We start from the raw sequence: 22,352 nt of genomic DNA on the forward strand, positions 1-22,352 counted from the left end.
AGCTGCTTGAGGAGCTTGTTGTAAAACCACATTGAGTTTTTTTTTTTTTAATACAGCTTCCACTTTGTTTTTCATTAGAATAATTTCTGTGTTTTCAGAATTCTGTTGAGAGTGTGCCATCCTTCTTGAGCCAGCTTCTCCTATAGAATCTTAGGCCATGGGATCCTGTTTCTCAGAACCCTTTGAAATTAGCTCTTCAAAAATTAAGTTTTCATGTTGTTGTACTAAGCTTTACTTAGTTATCAGAAATTCTTAGGAATGTTTGATAATTTCCAGCATTCCAGAATTTCTACTTTGTTCATCAGCCTCTTTTTTTAAAAATCAGTTCCTCCTTATTGGTTACAAGCAATTCCAAAATAGAAGCTTCCCATGTTTCTAGCAGCTGATGGCCGAAATTATCTAGCAAGACCTAGAAGAATTTATCACTCTACTTTTGGTAAAGAAAGCCCTCAGCAGGTTTCCAAGTAGTTGAAGTTTCCCCTAAGTTCTGTTTCTCATTCCAGTGCCAGTCTCGTGAGCTTCTTTCAGAATTGATTAACCCGTTCATCTGGCCAGGTATCTTGTAACACAGCCCTGCTTTCATTAACCTGGTATATTTCTCTTCTTTGATCATCCTCATTTAAAAGTTTTCCTTCATTGCTCCCCTCCTCTGGTAGGTTTCCTTACAGGAGGAATGTTTTATTGGGATATTTTGTTGATATTACTCTATAAGCCTGTCTAATATCTCTTTTGAATAAAGTTAAAAAGAAATAGGCCTTCCATTGTCATTTTCCTGTCACAAATCATATCCTCCCAAGCCTCATTGATTGGTATGGGGCTGTATTTCTAATTGTATTTTTGTAGACCTATTTTCTAGCTAATTTTTCTCTAATACATATTGTATCCTGCTTTTCTTACTTTCTGTTAGCACGTAGTATGAGGTTAATTTCCTGTTTAAAGATGCTTCCTTCTCTTTTGTCTGCATTAAGTAATTGGTTTTCTTGTATTTTTTTCCTTCTTTAGAATAAAAATTAAAGAAATTCAGAAATAAACCTTTTTTTAAAAAAAAGCCCATTATACTTCTTATTGATTCTGCATTTTTTCCCTGTTTCTACTGTATCAGTCTTGTCTACCTCATGATTCTCAACTTCAGTTTTTCAAGGTGTACATAAGCAGTTTCCCATTTACCATTCTCGAGGTTGAAACCCAGACTCTCGGACTACTGTCATATAATTTCTTCTGTCTGTGAGCGGAATGTGGAGCCCTCCGAATTCCACTGTCTCCCCTAAACAGTCCTATGTCAGTCAGTGAGGGTTATTAGCAGAACTTCTGGAAAAGTATTTGAAACACCACCACCTGTGTTTCATTTAATTAGAATTGTGTTTTAGGGCTGATTACTTAGGCTTAAGTTTGTCATCTGTAAAATGGAAGTAATAATCTTTGCCTTTTCTACTTTCTGGTGTTGTTGTTATAATCATATGAGAGATAATCAACATAAAGTACTTTGTAAATTGGTAAAGAAAAGCAATGTGGCATAATGGAAAAAATAGGAAACCTTATTTCAATTCTTCACAGTTACTAGTTATGTGTTGAGGAGCAAATCATAAAATCAAAATCTCTTTGAGCCTTGGCTTCCTCATCCGTAAAAAGAGCTTAATGGTACTTGTACTAACCTACCAGACATATAGTTGTGAGGAAAGTATTTCATAAGACTAAAATGCTATAGACATGTGACTTACTCCTCATTTTCTTTCTCCTGTCATAGGCCCTCAACAAACTCTGATCTAGTTTGTTATTAAGAAATACATCTGTATGCTTTATCTTTGGTTCTTTCATTCTTGTCTCTCCTTTCCAATCAGTTTTTTCTGTCTTTCTGATTGATCTTTTATGTTTCTGTTTTTCCTTCCCTGCTTTTCAGACACTGTTCTTACTTACTCTCAGGATAGCTTCACAATTGCCTGCAAATTCACTCTCTGAAAAGCCAGCTAGGACAAAGTGAAAATGATGAGGAATTGATAATGGAGAGCTATTTCCCTGTGCTCAACTGAGCAAAATGACAGTGAATCAGTTTTATCTGGTTCAGGGGTTTGCAAATTTTATCTATAAAGGGCTAGATAGTAAATATTTTAGGCTTTTAGGGCAAAAGACAAAATCAAGGATATTATGTAGTTACTTATATGATGAGAGAAAACAAATTTCCACCCTTTTATTGAGAAAATTCAAAATATATTGATAACTATTGAGTCCAACTTTGTGTAATGCAGACCTACTAATGAGAAGAGTGGAATTCTTTTTTGGGATAATATTTCACTTCATTGGGTTCAAAGTTATTGTTCTCTATCATCAGAATAAATTGCAAATGTTCATCTGTTAATGCTAAAATCTGTAATGAAATTTTACATTTTTCATCTTTGAAATGCCTTTTTACACAGATAGGTACTACCAAATACTGATATCAATCTATGATTATATTTGGCTACTGATTGCTTATGTGGGATAAGAGAGTGTGGAGTTCAAGATAAAGGCCAAGAATGAACCTAGGTGACTGGATGGAAAATAGGGATGTATGGAAGGAATTGGGGGCTGGAGGTGGTGATAGTAGTAAGAAAAAACATGAGTTATGTTTTGGTGGACATGCTGAATTTCAGATGTCTGCAGGGCACCCATCCAATTTGAAGTGTTCAGAAGGCAGTTGGTAATGTAGACTTGTAGTGCAGCACAGTGGAAAGATGTGGAGTAAAAAGTCCTGCTTTTTTACCTTGCTGCGTCTGTGAGCTAGGGCACATCATTTACCCTCAGTGGGCCTTAGTTCGTTCATCTGTAAATTGAGTAGGACTAGATGGTTTATAAAATCTCTTCTAGTAACAAATCTATAACCCTATGATTATATTTATATAGCTCTTTAAGAATTAGAAAAGGTGGAGAGGCTAATTGGCAAAGTGAATAGAGCACCAGTGCTGGAGTCAGGAGGACCTAAATTCAAATTCAGCCTCAGACACTTAATACTAGCCATATGACCTTGGGCAAGTCACTTAACCCCAATTGCCCTGCCTTCCACCCTCCAAAAAGCAAAAAGAACCTACCAAACAAAAAAATTATAAAATATTTTCTTCACAACCCTAAGAGGGTTGGTATTATAAGGATTATTTATCTCTGTTTTACACACGAGGAAATTAAGGCTCAGAGAAAGTAATTGGCTTCCTCAAGGTCACAAGGCTGATAAGTGGAAAAGTTAGGTCTGGTAGGATCTTGCACAGGTCTGCAGTGCAATTCATTTCCTTTAGTGGGGGTTCAGTTTCTTCATCTGCAAAATGAGAGAATTGGACTAAAAATTCTTAAGTCCCCTATAATACTAACATTCTATGAGTCTGTGAAATTAAAAAAAAAAAATTTATTGAGAGAGGTTTGGAAATAATACTAAGATTTTTTTATTTCCTAGTCTGATGCTTTTGACTACAGAATTACAAAGATAAATTACTAGTCTCATGCCATCTTTTAACCAATTTTGAAGATGCTGTCATTTAGTGTCTTAGGAATGTTTTCCACATTCTAAATCTTTGGAAGGTAAGAATATCTTGCCATTTTTCTCACTAGGAAATGAGAAATAATTTTATTTGAGGGGTGTAGGAATTCCAATAATGAGGTTTCTCAACAGTGCTTTTTAGTTCAGTTTCTAGTCTCTGGGTCAAGAGTTAAAAGCTTCTCTTTCTTTGTAACATAGCATAATAACCAAAGAGTTATCTTTGCACTTGATTTACATGAGTGTTTTCCCTCTTAATTTTCCATCTATATTTGAGAGTAAAAAAGAGGGGGTTAAAGGGAGGAGGGGGGAAAGGGGAAGAAGGAAAGGGGGGAAGAGAGAGAGATTGAGATTTAATGGGCTATTAATTCACATTTGTCTAGCACTTTGAAGTTTATAAAGCATTTCTCTTGCAACCCTGTGATGTTGGCAGTGTGAATATTATTATCTCTATCTTTCGAGTGAGAATCCTAAAACTTAAAAGTGGTTAAGTGACTTGTATTAGAGGCCTGGGGTACCTTCCTTCTTAATGATTGTATGTATGATTGTTGACATAATACAAATACAAGGAGATCAAAGTAGACAGACACAAGAGATTTTAAGAGGAAAAAGTCATATGTCACCAGGAGGAACCTAGGAAAAGTTTGATGAATGAGATGACACCTGTCCTAGACCTTAAAGTAAGGAAGGGGGATCCAGTGATGGGTTTTGAGAAGATTGTTGTGATAAGTATGTGTTTTAAGACGACTATGATAGCATATATGGGATAGGTTTGGGATAGAAACTGGAGCTAGGGAGGAGGAGCTAGGTTAAGCAAACTATTGTAATAGACTGAGAGTTCTGAACTAGTGTGGTTGCACTGGTAATAGAAAGAAGAAAACAGATGTGAGAAATATTGCTAAAGGTAAAATACGAAATTAAAAAGGCTGCACAAGATCTGTGATGTATGTATATGTAACACACACACACATATATAATGTATTTCTCAGACTAAGCAGTGATTGAATTTTGGGTATGAGAAACCATAAAAAGAATTTGCTGAGAAAGCAAATTAATTGGTCTAGCGAAGCCCATAGAACAGATGGCAATTTGAATGAGTAGAAAGGCATTTGTGTCTTAGACAGTTCTGCTATCATAAGATTGTAACTTTTAGTAAATACACAGTTGACAGTCCTGGACTTTTCCATATTTCTTTTAGGAGTTTAAGTGTTAAAAAGCTTGGTTTTCAGAATTTGTCTTTACCAGTAGATCATGAAGTTGAAAGGAAATTACAGGTATATCTCAGAGATGTTGTGAGTTGAGTTCCAGACCACTGTAATAATGTGAATATCACAATAAAGCAAGTCACACAAATATTTTGGTTTCCCAGTGTGGATAAAAGTTATATTTAAACCATACTATAATATATTAAGTATGCAATAGTATTATGTTTTAAAAATGCATACCTTAATTAAAAACTATTTCGTTGCTAAAAAAATGCTAACCATAATCTGAGCTTTCAGCAAGTTGTAATCTTTTTGCTGTTGGAGGGTCATGCCTTGATTTTGTTGGTTGGCTGTTCAAGGTGGTAATTGCTAAAGGTTGGGGTGTCTGTGGCAATTTCTTAAAATGAGACCATAATGTAGTTTGCCATATAGATTTACTCTTCCTTTCACTTAAACACTTAGAGGCCATTGTAGAGTGATTAATTGGCCTAATTTCAATATTGCTATGTTTCCAGGAGTAGGGAGACCTACGGGCAGTTGAACAGTCAGAATATAGACAACATCAGTTAAGTTTTCTGTCTTACATGAATGTAGTTCATGGCACCCCAAACAGTTATAATAGTAATATCACGGATCACTATGACAAATACAATAATAATGAAAAAGTTTGAAATATTGCAAGAATTAACAGAATGTGACACAGACATGATGTGAGCACATGCTTTTAGAAAAATGATGCTCTTCAATGCAGAGTTGCTGCAAACATTAAATTTGTAAAAAGAGAAAACACCAAAAAGCCTCAATATCTGTGAAGCACAATAAAATGAGATATGCCTGTAGTTTCTTAAGAAAGTGAGATGGTTTTGCTACTCATCTGAGTTCAGTGCTGACTGGGTATTTCTGTTTCTTTGTTTTACCTTCTAGGTGCTGGGAACTGTAATACTTATTTTTCTAAAGACCCCCATGCCTAAGAAGCCTGGCAGAAGTAGCCATGGCATAGAGGAAAAACACAAGACTGGCAGTCAGAAATCCTGAGTCCTGGCTTTATGAGCTTTGATAGATTGAGCCACCATATCAGCTCCTCTGTCCAGCTGAGGGAGTTGCTGTAAAGGCCTTTTCTCTCAGGTCTCTTCCAACTCCAGTGGGCTATGTGCCAGGGATTTTCCAGTTCTAATGTTCTCACTGTGTAACTCTTGAGAGAGAGGAACGTAGAGATGCTTCTGATTCTATCCTGCGGAAATTAGAAGTTAGGCGATGTTGTTTGGAATAATGTAGCCCAGGGTAGTAGAAGTACTGCATCTAGAGTCAGGCTGCATTTCAGTCTAGCCCAGTTGCTCACCAGCATTGGCCCATTGGCTTTTCTTTCAGTCTCTGATTCTCCATATATCAGATGGAAATGGTGTGCTTACACTCCCTGCTTTACAGAGTTATTCAAAGTAAGGGACCAAAGTAAGTTTTGCCAACCTGCAAAACTGAATTATTATTAAAGAATGTGGTGCCAAGGGGCGGCTGGGTGGTGCAGTGAATGGAGCACCGCCCCTGGAGTCAGGAGGACCTGAGTTCAAATCCAGCCTCAGACACTTAACACAAAAACTAGCCATGTGACCTTGGGCAAGTCACTTAACCCCAACTGCCCTCCAAGAAAAAGCAAAAAATAAAAATAAAAAAGGTGGTACTATGATAGAAATTTGAAGGCCATGGAATGATCAGAAAGTCTTCAGAGAGATAAACTTTTGAGAAGTCATTTAGTAACCAGTCTTGCCCATCTACTTATCATCAAGGCTTTCTCTTCTAAAATATGCTTATGCTTTGGGTTGGGTACTGTTCTTTGCAGATAGTACTGAGATGTTGTTACTGACTTAGTCGGCATACTTTAAGGTACTGATTGGTTTGCATAACCATCTCCATTTCCCAACATGAATTATTTGTGAACTTGTTGGCTAGGGTTTGTGGCATATCAGAATATGGGCCTGAAATTCACTGACACTTACAATTTGATTATTATCTGGAAAACTGAATCAGGTGTAAAATCTCCTGAATAGAAGTATGTAGTGGTGCATGTCTATTGTCCTTTCTACTGAGGAGGCTGAGGCTAAATTTAGGAGTGCTGAGGTGCATTAGGGTAAAAGGCAGTCAGGTTTCTTCACTAAGTCCAGCACAAATATGACGAGACCCTAAGAACCAGGGTAGAGGCTGAGGGTGAGGAAGCTACCAACTTGCCTGAGGAGAGGGGAACTAGCCGAGTTCTGAAGATAAGGGGCTGGTCAGAGCTCCCAAACTGATCATCAGTAGGATTAGCCAGTGAGTGGCTACTGCACTCTCAGCCTGGGTGAAGTAGGGAGACCTCTTCTCAAAAAATTAAATGAAATAGTTACCTTCCATCTGCTCTGTATTTAATCTGAATATTCTGGTTTACATGTGTTGCCTTGAGGCTTTTTCTTTGTGCTAATCACAGTGACTGGCACACAGTAAGTAATGCTTGTTGGTCTGTAGATTGTAGGGCACGCACACACACATTCTCCCTCTCTCTTCCTCTGCTCCCTTTCCCTTCACTGATAGAGGGTACCAGCTCATCTCTAACTTATTCTTAAGGCTATTAACTGGGACACAGAGATTAATGGATTTACCCCTAGGGTCATACAGTATATGTCAGAAGCGGGGCTTGAACTTATATTTTCCTGACTCCTCCAAAGCTGGCAGCCCTGTATCTCTCACTGTGTGTTTGCCTCTCTTGAGGACTTTAGAGGTTACAAAGTATTTTTGCTTACATTACTTTGAACATTTGATCCACACAATAGCCACGTGAAGCCGGTAGGGCAGGTGGTGCTTCCCCCTTTTATAGATGAAGAAACAGAAGTTAATAAAGGCTAAGTGACTTGCCTGTGGTTAATTAGTGGCAGAACTAGGGCTCAAAGCCAGTGGGTTATGTTTTCTTTGTGATGTGTATACGTTTTTCTATTTCATAACTATATTACTAATAAAACAAAATTCCCTTAAAGATTTCAGACTGCTTTTTAATGAGGTAAGGAGACAGCCTTACTGCAAGATGAGTATCTTATTCTCAGTATCTTACGTGAAAAAAACCATTTTTTCCTGTTAAATTTGAATTTAAAAGAACTAGAGTTTAAAATACATGGGTTGAAATTCCAGTCCTCATACTTAATAATACTCTGATTTTGGGCAAATTACTTCATTTCTCTAAATTTTAGATTCTTCTTTATAAAATGGGAACAGTTATTGCCCTGCCTTCTCTGAGGTATGGAGGAAAGCACTATTAAAAATAGGGAACTATGGAAATGTGAGCTATTGTTGTTATTAGCATTATGATCCCAAATGAAGAGAACCTAAATTTTTCCTTCTTTGGGACTTACCTGTGAAATCTTTTTTTTTTTTGGAGGGGAGGGAAGGCAAGACAATGGGGTTAAATGACTTGCCCAAGGTCACACAGCTAGTAAGTGTGGCAAGTGTCTGAAGCCCAATTTGAACTGAGGTCCTCCTGACTCCAGGGCTGTTGTTCTATTCATTGTGCCTCCTAGCTGCTCCTACCTCTGAAATATTAAAATAATTTTTCCTCCGAGAAAATTCTATTTGTTTTAGGTAAATTTAAAGTTAATTTCCTTCCCTGCTCCCTGACATCATGAACAGTGTAGAATAGAAAAAGAGAATTCTAGAAGCCACTACAGGTCTCTATTATTTACATCTCACTTTTCTTTTTAAGTAAATAGGTTCACCCTGTAGCTTTCAAAGCTGTCCTGTTTATACTTCTTTCTTCCGTGTTTCCCCAATAATAAGACCTATCCCGAAAATAAGCCCTCCCCTTACTGTGTAAGATTCCTCTAAAATAAGCCCTCCCCCAAAAATAAGCCCTATTGAGATTGCTACTGTAGTGAAGGTGATCCCCTGCACTACATGCTACATTACAGTACCCTCTCTATGCACCGTTCCCCCCCCCCCCGTGAAACGCACGCCGCGCTCCGAGCTGCATCCAATCAGAGCTGCAGCAGTGAGCGCATCATCCTGTTCTTCCCCAGTGATTTGCTTGCTGGCGCCATTGAGAGCAGTGCCGCGGAGGAGAGCTGAGGCAGGACAACATAAGCCCTCCCCTGAAAATAAGCCCTCTGGTGTTTTTCTTTCCAAAAAAAAATAATAAGACAGTGTCTTATTATCGGGGAAACACGGTTGTAGAAGCTGTGTTTCCTATGTCAATTTCACTTTATTCTTTGATAGATGATCTAATTGATGTGGGTACTCCCTCTGCTCTTCATCCTGTGAAATTCTTGTTCATATCCAATACATCCTATGTAGAAGACCCACCCAGTGCATTGTAGCCATTCTTCTAGTGTGATTTAATTCTTTATTATTATTGATGTTGATTTCTGGCATTAATTTAAATGTTGACTTTTTTTCTTGTAATCAACAAAACGAGTCCATCTTAACACCAACACTTTTTCATTAATGTACACCTGTAAGTCATGGAGTAAGATGGTCTCTGAAGAATTGAAATTGAGGAGCACCCAAAGGACAATGGGAGCATAAGTTGGCTGTAACAGTGACCAGGGTGTTTGCCTTATAGCAGGGTGCATTCCCCAGGGTTCCTGAGCTCCCTGTTGTCTTGTGCTTATCTTTGAACAGACTTCTAGGAAGAAGGCAACAGCTATAAGCCAATGCCACCATCATCACTTTTCCATGGCAACAACTTTGTGGTCAGGAGAGAATCCAGGTTAGACAAATATGGAATGATTGAGAAAGAAGCTGGGAAAGCTAATGGACAGCCCATTGTGCTCCATTGATACCACTGATATCCTTGAGATGTCAAAAGAATATGAGCAAAGCTTTCAGCAGGTTGCCAGCACTGTTGTAAACATATGGAAGGATGGGAACAAGAGTTCTGTAGGATAGGCAGGCATGTGATCTGCATTATTGGAGAGAACATACTCCAATAATGTAAGTAAGATCACAGGCCCCTTTAAGTATTGGAGTATTCATTAATGGGATGAAGATGAAGAAAAAAAACAGTTATCTCAAAAACAGTGCAAATTAACAGAGAGCTTTGTTTAGAGAGTAGCAGGTAAGAGTCTTTTTTAATTACCTGTACTCTGCTACTCTGTCATGGAGCCTTGTTTACTATATCCCATACAAACTCAGACTAGCCATTTTTTTGCATATGTCTTCTGTGAAGTGATAGAAAAGTTTCATGGGTATTTTATAACTGTTGTTATGTGTTGGTATTTTTAAAAATTCTAAAGTTTTTGGTGTGTTGAATTCATGTGCAGATGTTATTTGACAGAAAGAATACTTAAAAACAAGGGGATTTGAATCTGTTCTGCTTCTTTCTTTGCTTTTTTACTACCTGTGTTTCCCTGGGCAAACCCTTTGATCTTCAGGTTCCATAATCTGTCATATGAATGCAGGTTGGAATAAATGATTTCTTAGAATCCTCTCAGCTCTAAATCTGTGCTTTTTGATGAGTTGAGTGAAATTTCTTACTCTTCTGCCTTTCAGTAGCACTGTCATCCCATCTTTAGTGAGATCCTGTACCATGCTAGAAATAAAATTGTATTAACTTAATGTGCAGGAAATAAATGGTCTTTGTTTTACCTGGATGATGAACAATAAAATAGGAACAAGGGGAATTTTACTATAACTATTCTTTCATCGCCAAACCTATTACTTTAATATTTATGGTACTTTGTAGATCATAGAATATCATATCTGGAAAGGACCTCAAATTTCAGTTATTTCACTTACTCTCTGTATTTGATAGTGCATATTATGTTATTATTTGATACACAGTCTTCTCTCCTCTTCAACATGAATTGTTTGCCTCAAATTAGTATAAATTTTGCCTTCTTACCATTACCTTTTGAATGTCTTTAAAGCTTCATTAAAAACCCTTTTCTACCTTATCAAGATTATATTGTGGACGTGACTCTAACCTCTCAAAGACTATACATTTGGAATATTAACTCTGACAGATCTTACCAAATCGAGGAGCCTTTGAACATAGATTTGATGTGTTTTGTATCTAGGGATGAGCCTAGAGAAATACAGAAAGGCTCATCACAAAAGGTTAAACAAGTGGTGATTTTTTAAATTAAAATGAATTTTTAAATGAAAATCCACCTTCCCTCTCTCTCATCTCCTCCCTCCCAAATTATAAAACCCAGAAAATCAAAACAAAAAACCCTGTGTTAAGATATGCATAGTCAAGCAAAACAAAATCCTGCATTGGCCATGTCCAAAAAAAAAGTGAGTCTATTTGAGTCTATCATCTCTCTTTCAGAAGGTTGATAGCATATTTCATCATGAGTCCTCTGGAATCATGTTTGGTCATTGCATTGACTAGAGTGCCTAAGTCTTTCAAAGTTGTTTTCTTCACAATATTATTGTTATTATATATTTTTTCTCCTGGTTCTGCTCACTTCAATCTATATCAGTTCATATGTCTTCCCAGGTTTCTCTGAAGCCACTCCCCTCATCATTTCATCATTTCATAACTTGTTTAGCCATTCTTCAGTTCACAGAAACTCCCTTTATTTCTAATTTCTCACCGTGGCAAAAGACCACTCGATCAAAAGGCATGTGAAGTTTAATTATTTTTTTGGGCACAGTTCCAAATTGCTTCCAGTATTACTGGACTGATTAAATACTCCATCAATAATACATTAATATATTTTGCCTGTTTTTAGAACAGACCTTCTATCACTTGTAATTTTCTACTTTGCCAATCTGATGAGTGTGAGATGGTACCTTGGATTTCTTTTAATTTGCATTTCTATAATTGTTAGTGAGTTAGAAAATTTTTTCACATGGTTATTGATAGCTTTAAGCTCTTCCAAAAACTACCTTCACATCTTTTGAACATTTATCATTTGGGGAATGGTTCTTACCCTTATACATTTTATTGAGTTCCCTATGTATCTTGAAGAAATGAGGTTTTTATCAGAAACTTGCTGCAAAGATTCCCCTCCCCTCCCGTTTACCTGCTTCTCTCCTAGTTTTTAGCTGCATTTGGTTTTATTTGTACAAAAACTTTTTAATTTTATGAAATCAAAATTCCCCATTTTCTTTTCTGTAACCCTCTTTCTTTTGTCAGTTGATTAATTCTCTTATCCATAGATGTAACAGCTAATTTCTTCCTTAGTCTTCTATAATTTGTTCATAATGTCACCCTTTCTGTTTGTCACATGCTTGTTTGGACTTTATGTTGGTTTACAGTGTGAAATGTTGATCTAAACCTCGTTTCTGAAGGACTTCTTTCCAGTTTTTTTTTTTTTAACAATTTTGTCAGGTATTGAACTTTTGCCCAAATAGCTGGGATCTTTGGGTTTATCACTAGGCTACTGTTACTGTGCTTGTTTGCCTCTGTATATTGTGTGACTAAGTCTATTCCTCTAATCAGTGTCTCTATTTCTTAAACAGTACCAAATTGTTTTGATGATTATGCATTGTAGTATAATTTGAAATTTGGTGCTGCTAGACTCCTTTCCTTTCCACTTTTTTTCATTAATTTCTTTGTGATTCTTGACCTTTTGTTCTTCCAGATGAATTTTGTTGTTATTTTTTCTGCTCTGTAAAGTAATCCTTTGATGGTTTGGTTTGTATGGCATTGAATAAGTGAATTAATTTAGGTAGTATTGTCATTTTTATTATATTAGTTCAGCCTACCCATGAGCAGTTTATTTCTCCAGTTATTTATATGTATTAATTTGTGTAAAGAGTGTTTTGTTAATTGTATCCAAATAGTTCCTTTGTGTGTCTTGCCTGGTATATTCCCAAAGATTTTATATTTTCTATAGTTATTTCAAATGGAATTTCTCTATGTCTTCCAGCATATTTTGTTGGCAGTAACAAAAACATAAATTATTTATGAGTCTATTTTATCCAACAATTTTGCTTAAATTTTTAATTGTTGCAATTAATGTTTAGTTGATTTTATAGGGTTCTCTAAATTGCTGTATCACCTACAAGAAGTAATAATTGTGTTTTCTTTTATTCCCTCAAATTTCTTTTTCCTGTCTTATTGCTATAGCTAGGATTTCTAACACTAGATTGAATAATAATGATGATGATGGACATTCTTGCTTTACCCTGATCTTATTGTTTATCTCCAGTGTGTATATCAGTTTTGCTTTAGCCCCTTATTTTGAACTCGGTGTGTATCTTTCTGTTGTAAGTGTGTTCAACATACTGTTTCATTTTGATTTCTGATCCATTCCCTTCCATTTTATGAGTAGTGCCTTCATTCCATTCATTCACAATTGTAACTGTTAATCATGTATTTCCCTCAATTCTTCCCTCATAGTTTTTCTTCTCTTTTTCCCACTTCCTCTTTATAAAGAGGGTGGTAAGAGATGAGTGAGCTCAGCAGCAGTGCTCTAGATTCAGTCTAATCTGCTTCTGCTTCCCTGCCTGTCTTCTCTTTCATTCATCTAGAATGATGTACCATGATGAACTAGGTGGTAAAAGGGGTGAGAGTGACATATTAATGATGTCAAACTTTTATCAAACATCTTACATACTGGAAACCAGCTTGGTATTACAGGGAATACAACAGTGAAAAGAATTGACTGGTATAGTAGAAAAATCACCGATTTGGTTTCAGATTGTTTCAGATGCTAGTTCTTCCAAGTTACTAGCATGGGACCTTGGGCAAGTGACCCTCTCTGGGCCTCTATTTCCTCATTTGTAAAATGATAGGTATAATAACATAAGGAGTTGGACTGGGAGGGCCTCCAAGCACTCTTCCAGCCCTAAACACTCAATTTGTAGAGTTGTGGGGAACGCTTTATAAGTTCTGAAGAACTCTAGGGATAATAATCTTTTTATATTAAAATGATATGATCCCTGGCCTCAAGTGGCTTACTCTGCAATAGAGGACATGACGCAGAAACGTGCACACACTTAAGTACTTTGGGTCTGGGTTTGCTTGCACAATACTACCCCAACATACATGTTATTTTATCATACAGAGACTATTCAGGAGGCTCAGAATTACCCAATCAGATATTTCATACCTATCAGGGGTTTGTCATCATTGTTCTTAAGTGTTAGAATTGCTTCATGGTGATTAGCCCTAGGACTTAGGAGCTGCTTCAGTTTCTCTAGGTAATTGAAAACTAGGTGAATCTATCTCTTTGTGCTACTTTAATTTTCACTCTCCCCAAGTACCTGGGAAGCAGTATGGCAGTGCAGAGAATTTGAAATTAGGGCCCTGGGTCAGAATTCTGGCTTTTTTATTCTTCCAGTGTATGTGCACACTGGTCCTTTGGGTAAAATTGAGTCAACAAGGCAGTTAGAAAACAATAGCAACAACAAACTCTTTTAGGGGTGGCCGCAGTGAGTCAGTGTCAACCCCAGCGTCGGGAGACCCGGGATCAATTCTGGCCTCAGGTACTTGGCACCACACAAAAATAACTGGCCATGTAACCTTGAGCAGGTTACTTAACCCCAATTGCTTAAAAACAACAACAACAACAACAACAACAAACTCTTTTACTTGGTAATAGGAACTAGGATACAAACAACTACCAAAGTTATACATTGACAAGGGAAGCTCTCTAGGTCATCTTGTCATGGGATCTAGTCTCTATCAGTAGTAACAACAGTGTTCATGAAAAATAGAAATCCATTAGGTCCAAAGAACTACATTTCTTTCTCCAGTACTCTTGAGATTTTTTCAAGTGGGCAATCCCTGTCACCAAAAATTTTTGACAACACAACCATAACATTTGTGTATTTACTTAAAATTATAAACATGTGGGACTGCAATTATATATGTTACAGAACTTATGCAAAAACCAAAATTTATGAAATATGATATAAAGATAAAGTAGTCTTTGATTCTAGAGTCTGTATGGATTCACTGTAATTTAATGAGTAGGGAACTGACATAGAACTGTCCTTTAGGAATATCAATTTGGCAACTTTATGGAGGATGGATTTCAATAGGGAATAGAAGCCAGAGAAGCCAGTAGAGTCAGGAAGACTATTGAAATAGTCCAAGTCAGAGGTTATGAGGCCTTGAATAAGAGTGGTGACTATGAGTGGAAGGAAGAGATGTTGGGAAAGTAGAAATGATGAGAATTGACAACTGATATCCTTTGGAAGGTGAGGTAAAGTGAGTAGTGACTGGAAGGGTAACTAACTAGAAGGGGACCCTTGATAGAAATAGGGAGGATTGGAAAAGGGCTGGATTTTGGGGAAAAGATAATGTAATGAGGTCTACTAAGTACAGTGAAACTCACCCATGCCTATTTATCCTGTGTGACTCATTCTGTCCTACCTAAAATGAAAAGGGGAAGGGGGCAGGGTTCTTATTCATTGGCCACTGCTCTAAGCAGAGAATCTGACCCTTTGTCATAACCATGAGAGGATCTGGGGGCAGGGAATTTTGCCTGCAGAGCAGGCAGATCCAGTACAAGGGTCGCCCCTCCCACCCGGAGGGGCCTCTATATGCCTTTTTGCAGCAATGGGAGGACAGTGGTTGGAGAGGGAAAAGGGGAGGATTGAGCTATAAGGGGTGAAAAGGATGGTGTATTTGTATTGGAGACAAGCCCACAGTTGAGTACTATGGAAAGAATAGAATGTGACCTATCCTTTTTCCCACCAATTGGTTTATCATTCATCCCTTACAATCATACCACACCCCTAATTTGGAGGCCTCTTGTCTTTCTTGGTACTTTACTTATAAGATGTTTGTGGCTTTTATAGAATTCGTCACATTACTGAAAGCATTGTGTATTTTAGTCAATCAGCTAAAGAACAGTACCCCATTATGGAGCTACCTATATTTTCTTTCTGACACTCAATTACTAAGCACTACACATGTGACTTTGTCAAACCATTAGGACCTAAGATCTGGGCAGAACATGTGGTGCCAGTGATTGCTACTGATTTACTTTGTGGCCTTGAGCAAGGCCACAAACCTCTTTCATCCTGTTTCCTCATCTGTAAAGTGAAGAACTTGGACTAGATGATATCTTAAGTCTCTTTCCATTTTAAATCTATGATTTCCTAATCTCATATGGAGGTTGAGCTTAAGGGAACAACCTGAACTCTTAGGAAAGCTACATATGAATGTATCAAACACCCCATCAAATTGCTTGGAGATCTGTACCTGATCACATCTGTTTATATACCCTGACTCATACTTCCTCAGCTTCTGTGTCACTAATTACTCTCCAACTCAAACCACTAATCATTCAGGTGAACACCAAGTCACCCTTTATATTCTGTTCTTCATGCTCTATATTCTGTATTTCTCAATACCTATTAAAACACCCAGGGGCTCATTTTCTACAACATCCACTCCATTGATTACTGGTGCCAAGAGAAAGTTTTTTGTTTTTTTTTAAGCAATTGGGGTTAAGTAACTTGGTCAAGGTTACACGGCCAGGTGTTTCTGGGTGGGTGTTAAGTGTCTGAGCCCGGATTTGATCCCCAGGTCATCCCGACACTGGAGCCGATGCTCTTACTCGCTGTGCTACCTGGCCGCCCCAACCAAGAGAAAGTTTTGATGCTCGTTTATAGTTCATGGGGTAAATGAATGATTTCAGACAGCTGCGCCAATGATGTCCTCCCCACACATTTGTCTGCCCTTGCTCTGGGTTCTCAACTCTTATACACAAAGCATGTAGCTATATAACTACAGCAGAAGGGATACTGTTCACAGAAAAGGAGGTGTGTGTATATATTGAGATTAGGGTTGAGAGAAGGAAGCCATTGAATCATTTTGGTGACCTTAGAAGACTATAAAGGGGTTAACATTTGAGTTTTGAAGAGTAGGTAGTTTTAGGAAGTGTAATTTGGAAAGAGGACTTTCCAGAGGGAAGAGGAAAGAGAAAGCACATGGAGTTTTTGGGAACAGCAAGTAATACAGTTTGGCTGAAAGACATAGTAATATATGAGGAAAATACATACAGGTATACAGATATACATACATATATTAATGGACCTACTTTTTTTTTTCTTTTTGGAGAGGGGAAGGCAGGGCAATTGGGGTTAAGTGATTTGCCTAAGGCCACACAGCTAGTAAGTGTTAAGTGTCTGAGGCCAGATTTGAACTCAGATCCTCCTGACTCCAGGACTGGTGCTCTATTCACTGCACCACCTAGCCACCCTCTATGCCTGAAAAGATATATTGGGGCTGATGAATCACAGGATTTCAGAGTTGGAAGAGGTTTCAATGACTATCTGATTAATTCAAATGATGTTTGAAAGGGAATCTCCATTTTAATGAACTTTGCAAGTGGTCATTAGCCTCCACTTGAAGTTGTCCAGGGAGGTGGAACCCACTGCTTCACAGATCATTCCAGTTTAGTATAGCTCTATATTTCAGGGAGTGTTTCCATATGTCACATCTAAATTTTCTCTGCATTTTGATCCATGTGGCTTCTGGTTCTATCCAATAGGGTCATGAAGAACAAATCTAATCTCTACTCCCAGTGACAGAGCTTCAGCTATTCAAAGAGAACTGTTATGTTCCTCTATGAACCTTTTCTTCAGACGTTTGTGTACTTGCTGTCTCCTCATCTGAAGTGTGAGCTCTTTGAGGGCAGAGACTTTTTTGACTTTCTTTGTATCCCCACACAACACAATACCTGGCACATAGTAGGTACTTAATAAATGCTTGTTGATTAATCACCTAACTAAACAATCCAAATTCCTTCAGCTCGCATGACATGGACTTCACCACATTCCCTTCCTTGGATGTCATCCAGTTCATCAGTGCCCTACCCAAGCTGTGATGCCAAGCACTGAACACAGTATTCCAGATGGCCTGATGAGGGCAGAGGGCAGCAGAATGATCATCACCTCCTTGTTCTTGGAAGCCCAGCCCCACACTTAACAGTGGTTCAGGTCCTGCTTCTCATTAGCTTCGATCTATTAAGATGCCACAGGCTTTGTCCTTAACTAGTCAACTGTCTTGCCATGTATCTGCCATTTGTCCTAAGATGTATTAGGTAATAAAATGGGGGTCTGTAAAATGAGAGGCTTGGACTAAGTGACCTTCAATTATCCCTTCTCTCTCTACATCCTGTGATCATATGATTTAGTTTAATTCCACTACACCATTGGAAAAACAATTCAATGTAGCAGTCCTCATCTCTGTCATGGACCACAGTTTCTTTTCATAAGGGACTAGCAGATTACACTTGTGATTTCACTGATGTCAGGAGCGCATAGACCAGATGTCATTGGCTTCTCTTCAGCTCATCATGAGGAGCTGTCTAGAGCGCTAAGAGGATAAATGACTGGTTTATCCAGCGTCATGCAGTCTGAATATATCAGAGACAAGACTTGAGACCAGGTTTTCTGGGTTTTGAGATAGGTGCTCTACAGTATTCCATTCTGCATTTGTTTTCACCTTCAAATGAGCTAATGTATATAAATTTTTTATAACTCTCAAATGCTCCATACATGTAACTTTTGATTATTATTATATGCCATGTGCATTAGGTATCTCTTTATGTATTTTGATTTTAAAAGATTGTACTTCAAAGGTTCTATTGAAGTTTCATTTAATGCAAAGATCTGTTATCAGCATTAAGATTGATTATCCCTAGTTAATTAACATCATTGGCTATGTATCAACTGATTTCAGTATTAAACTTTTGACTCGAGGGAGAACGAGGGAAAATGCAATCCTCTTCTTGTAATACAGCTAGAAATTGTCATTTAATAATAGCTAATAAGAATAGCATTATATAGAACTCTTTAAGTTTTGCCAAGTGCTTAACATATGTTACTTCATTTGATCCTCACAATAACTGTGAGAGATAGGTGCTATTTATAATCCTCATTTTACAGATGAGGAAAATGAGGCACAGAGAGGTTAAGTGACTTGTCCACCGTCACACAGCTTGTGTCTGAGGCAGGATTCATACTCAAGATTCCTGACTTGTAAGTTCACCACTCTTATCTTTTGAGCCTCCTACTTGACTTTTTTTTATAATGAGACAATGAGCTTTCTAGTACTTTTGGTGGAAGTTATGTGTTAACTGTTACTCTTTATACAAAATAATTTTGCCTTATTCACTTGTATTGAGAAAATTCTAGAAAGTATTCCCTGAGCAAGGAAGTATGAGTCATCAAAGTAAATGCGAGGAAGTGGTCAGAGCATAGAAAGGCAGACTCAGTCACTCTGCTCAGGACCTGTCCTTCATATCAAGCAAAGACATCCTTCCTAAAGGAAACAGCAACTTAGTGGGAAGTCCAAAAGAGGATGAGAGCTTGGAAACAGGAAGGGGCAAGATGCCTGGTTCTGGCTTTTGGAAGTAGCTGGCATGATTCAGGCGTACTCTTAGAGATGCCATCAAGGCCACATACTTGACTGCCCAGATAGGGCCCTAGGATAATAGATGAAGTTGCTGAGCTACTCCAGAGGTTAGACCCAATCTCACTAATCAATTGGTGAATTACTACTCTTAAGAGCAATGGAGAGGACAGGAAGAGGACATCCAGGATTTCAGGCTTGATGTGAAGAAAAACTTCCTAACACTTTGAGCTCTCCAAAAAGAGATATGGACTGCCTCTGGGAGGTGGAGAGACTCCATCAGGAGGCAGTCGATTCCCCCTCAGTGAGAGCATCAAGCAAAGGTGGGTGACTTGTCAGAAACCCTTTAGAGTAGAACCACATTCCTATGTATGTGGAAGGCACCATAGTATTGTAATTAGAGAGCCAGGCTCAGAATCAAGAAAGCAGGGGTTCAGTTCCTACCTCATACATATAATGGCTTTGTGACACTCCCTGGGTCTTAACCTCACAGTGCTCCTAGGCAACTCAGACACTATCAATTGAAACAACTGGAGATTTGGGTTGGAAGATGTTTATATGGATGAAGTCACAGGTCCCCACTCCTTGAAAGGGCCTGGGGAGGGGAACCAATATTGGGATTCATCATTTTATCCTAATAACTCCCAGGCAATTGGTCTATAACTTAGAATCTTAAAGAGTTGTCTTGGGACACAGAGGAGTCAAGTGACTTATCCATTGGCACACAGCCAGTGTGTGGCAGTGGCAGGACTTAAACCCAGGGCTTCCCAAATTAATTGCCAACCCTCCACTGCTCTCCAAAGCCAGCTGTACTACCCACCATGCCATGATGCGTCTGGATTTCTGTGATAAGAAAATCTGAATGCTAAGAAATTGACAAGTGATATATTGTAGATTAAATCAATAAACAAAATATTTAATTATGCTGTTTGTAGAGAGAGATTGAGATGACCCAAGAGAGAAAAACAAGGATGAGAATAAGTATCATATTATAGCTTATTAGGGTCTCTGATTAATGATTTAGTCAGTTGATCAGTAACAAAGAGAATGAATTATTTACTAGGATTTTGAGTTCTGTTTAAAGAAGTCTGGTAAGTCCTGGAAAGGGCAGCTAAGTGATGCAGTGGATAGAATGCTGGGCTTGGAGTCAGCAAGACTACTCTTCCAGAGTTTAAATCTGGCCTCAGATCCTTACTGGATGTGTGACCCTGGGCAAGTCACCTAACCCTGTTTGCCTTAGGTTCCTCATCTTTAAAATGAACTTGAAAAGGAAATGGCAAACCAGTCTCTTTGCTAAGAAAACCCCAAATGGGTTCACGAAGAGTCAGATATAACTAAAAACAACTAAGTCCTTTAGTACTTCAAAAGTTCATCTTGTCTTTTTCTGCTTCATAGCATCTTTATTATATGTGTATTTTCTCTACTTACCCAGCCACTATCCTAGTGCAGGCCCTCATCACCTCTCACCTGAACTACTTCAAAAGACTCCTTTTTGGTCTTCCTCTGTAAATCTTTCCATTCTGGTACATTTTCTACTCAACTGCTGAAGTGACTTTCTTAAATGTGAAGTCTGACCATGCCATGCCCCTTCTTAATAAAGTCCAGTGGCTCCATATTACCTCTGAGATCAACAATAAAGTCCTGTGGCATTTAAAAAAAATTTTATTGCTATTTTTTGTTTTTAATACATCACCAGAATTTCCCCTAGTATCTTTCTTTGTCTCCGTTTCCCAGAAAACTTTTCCATATAACAAATAATATTTTGAAAGAAAAACAGGAAGATGACGGAGTAAGCAGTAAACCACTGTAACTCTCCCGTATTCACCTCTAAACAACCATAAAATAGAGCCCCCAAACAAATCTTGGAACAGCAGAACCAACAAAAAGATGGGGTGAAACAATTAGCCCAAGAGACTTGGAAGGATCAGCAAGAAAGCTCCATCTTACTTGGGTGAAAGGGGAGCTCAGCCCAGGACTGGAAGCATTGCAGCAAGCCCCACTTAACAAAGTAATGGGAGATCCTGAGCCCCAGTGTGGTGGAAGAGGCAGATGCCAAAACCAAGATGCGCTTTCCCCCAAGTGCCTTAGCATGGTCAGGACAACCAGTGGATTCCAGCTCTGAGAGCCACTGTGTACTTCCGCATAGCCCTGGGCAAACAGGTAGTGTTAGAAAATGCTTGTGATACCAAAATTTGGGTATCAAAAGAAGTTTATCGAGAAGTTCAAAGGAAGTAAACATCTGCCAGAAGCAGTACTTTTTTTAAGGAAGGAGGAGAAGAGAATAGAAAAGCAAGGAAAGCATTATACTATTAATTGGTCCAGTGCAGACATTCCCTTCATAGGTTCTCTTCAGGGTTTCAGTTTTCCCATATGTCCTCTACATATTTCTCTAACCATGACCCTCCTCATCATATAGTATCATACATCCCATGTATGGGATCTAATTCTGTGTGGGGCATGTTAGATAAAATGAGGTTTATTAAGCAAACTCAGTTGGAATACTTGGTCATTGACCCCTCGCTGGTTTAAACTAGATCAGTCCTTATCCTGGCCTGAGAGTCCACCAAGGGCACTGTCTGCTTTCTGATTGGTTGGTACACTTGCTGTCTGCTAACTCCCTTTATCTTACCTTAATAATGTCTAGCAGTTTTATGGAAACTTAACTCCTATTGTTTCTCACAATTTATTATCAATAGTTTTTATTTCAGTAATTTTTAGCAGTTCTGTGGAAACTTAACCCTTTGCTATCTCTCATAGTAGCCTCCAGTGATCAGACCTCCTAGTGCTTCAGCACCACCCCCAGCAAACAGGTAGACAGTTAACCCCATGGGTTGGCAGCCAGCACCAGGCCAGCCACATGTTAGTGTAGGCCTGAGCAAACAGGCAGTCTCCAGAGGCCTGACCACATGTACTTCAGTGTAGCCATGGATAAAAACCCACTGGGTCTCAGCACACATCATACACCACCAGGACCTCAACTCAGCACCCGGTAAGCTACCAGACTCCTATGACCTCCAGCAGCACCAGCCAATCCCTACCCCATACCATCTCAATGCAGTACCAGACATGAGACATGAACCTCAGAGCAATATCAGTGCAGCACCATGTAAATAGCCAGAGCCTGTAGCCACTAGCACAAGAAGCTGGAGACAGTGCCCCTGCCACCTTAGGTGCAAAGCTCAAATTTAAAAGAAAGGAAAAGGCCAAAATGATAAGAAAAACAGAAGCAATAAGTGAGCAAAACTGATCAATAGATCAAAAAAGTCTGACAATATGTGTAATGTATCTAGGCTTTTCTGAAATCTGCCTGCTCATTGTTTCTTATAGCACAGTAGTATTCTATTACATTTATATACCAAAACTTGTTCAG

At 38.4% G+C, this 22,352-nt stretch overlaps 1 protein-coding gene across 4 annotated transcripts in view; it reads left to right on the forward strand.

Moving 5' to 3' along the window:
• ACER3 (alkaline ceramidase 3) overlaps positions 1–22,352 on the forward strand; it is a 205,150-nt gene that overhangs the window by 18,824 nt on the left and 163,974 nt on the right. Inside the window, exon 1 of one of the 4 annotated variants that reach the window (XM_069070904.1) lies at positions 6,949–6,952. The exons of the other annotated variants lie outside the window; for them this stretch is intronic. The gene's annotated coding sequence lies outside the window, so the exon portion shown is untranslated. Of the gene's footprint in view, positions 1–6,948; positions 6,953–22,352 lie in introns of those variants that run through there. 4 annotated transcript variants of the gene reach the window in all.

Source organism: Petaurus breviceps, unplaced genomic scaffold (genome assembly GCF_028583685.1).
Source record: "Petaurus breviceps papuanus isolate PSGF00001 unplaced genomic scaffold, PetGlider_PUasm1.0 90823, whole genome shotgun sequence".
Classification (NCBI taxonomy): Eukaryota; Metazoa; Chordata; class Mammalia; order Diprotodontia; family Petauridae; genus Petaurus; species Petaurus breviceps.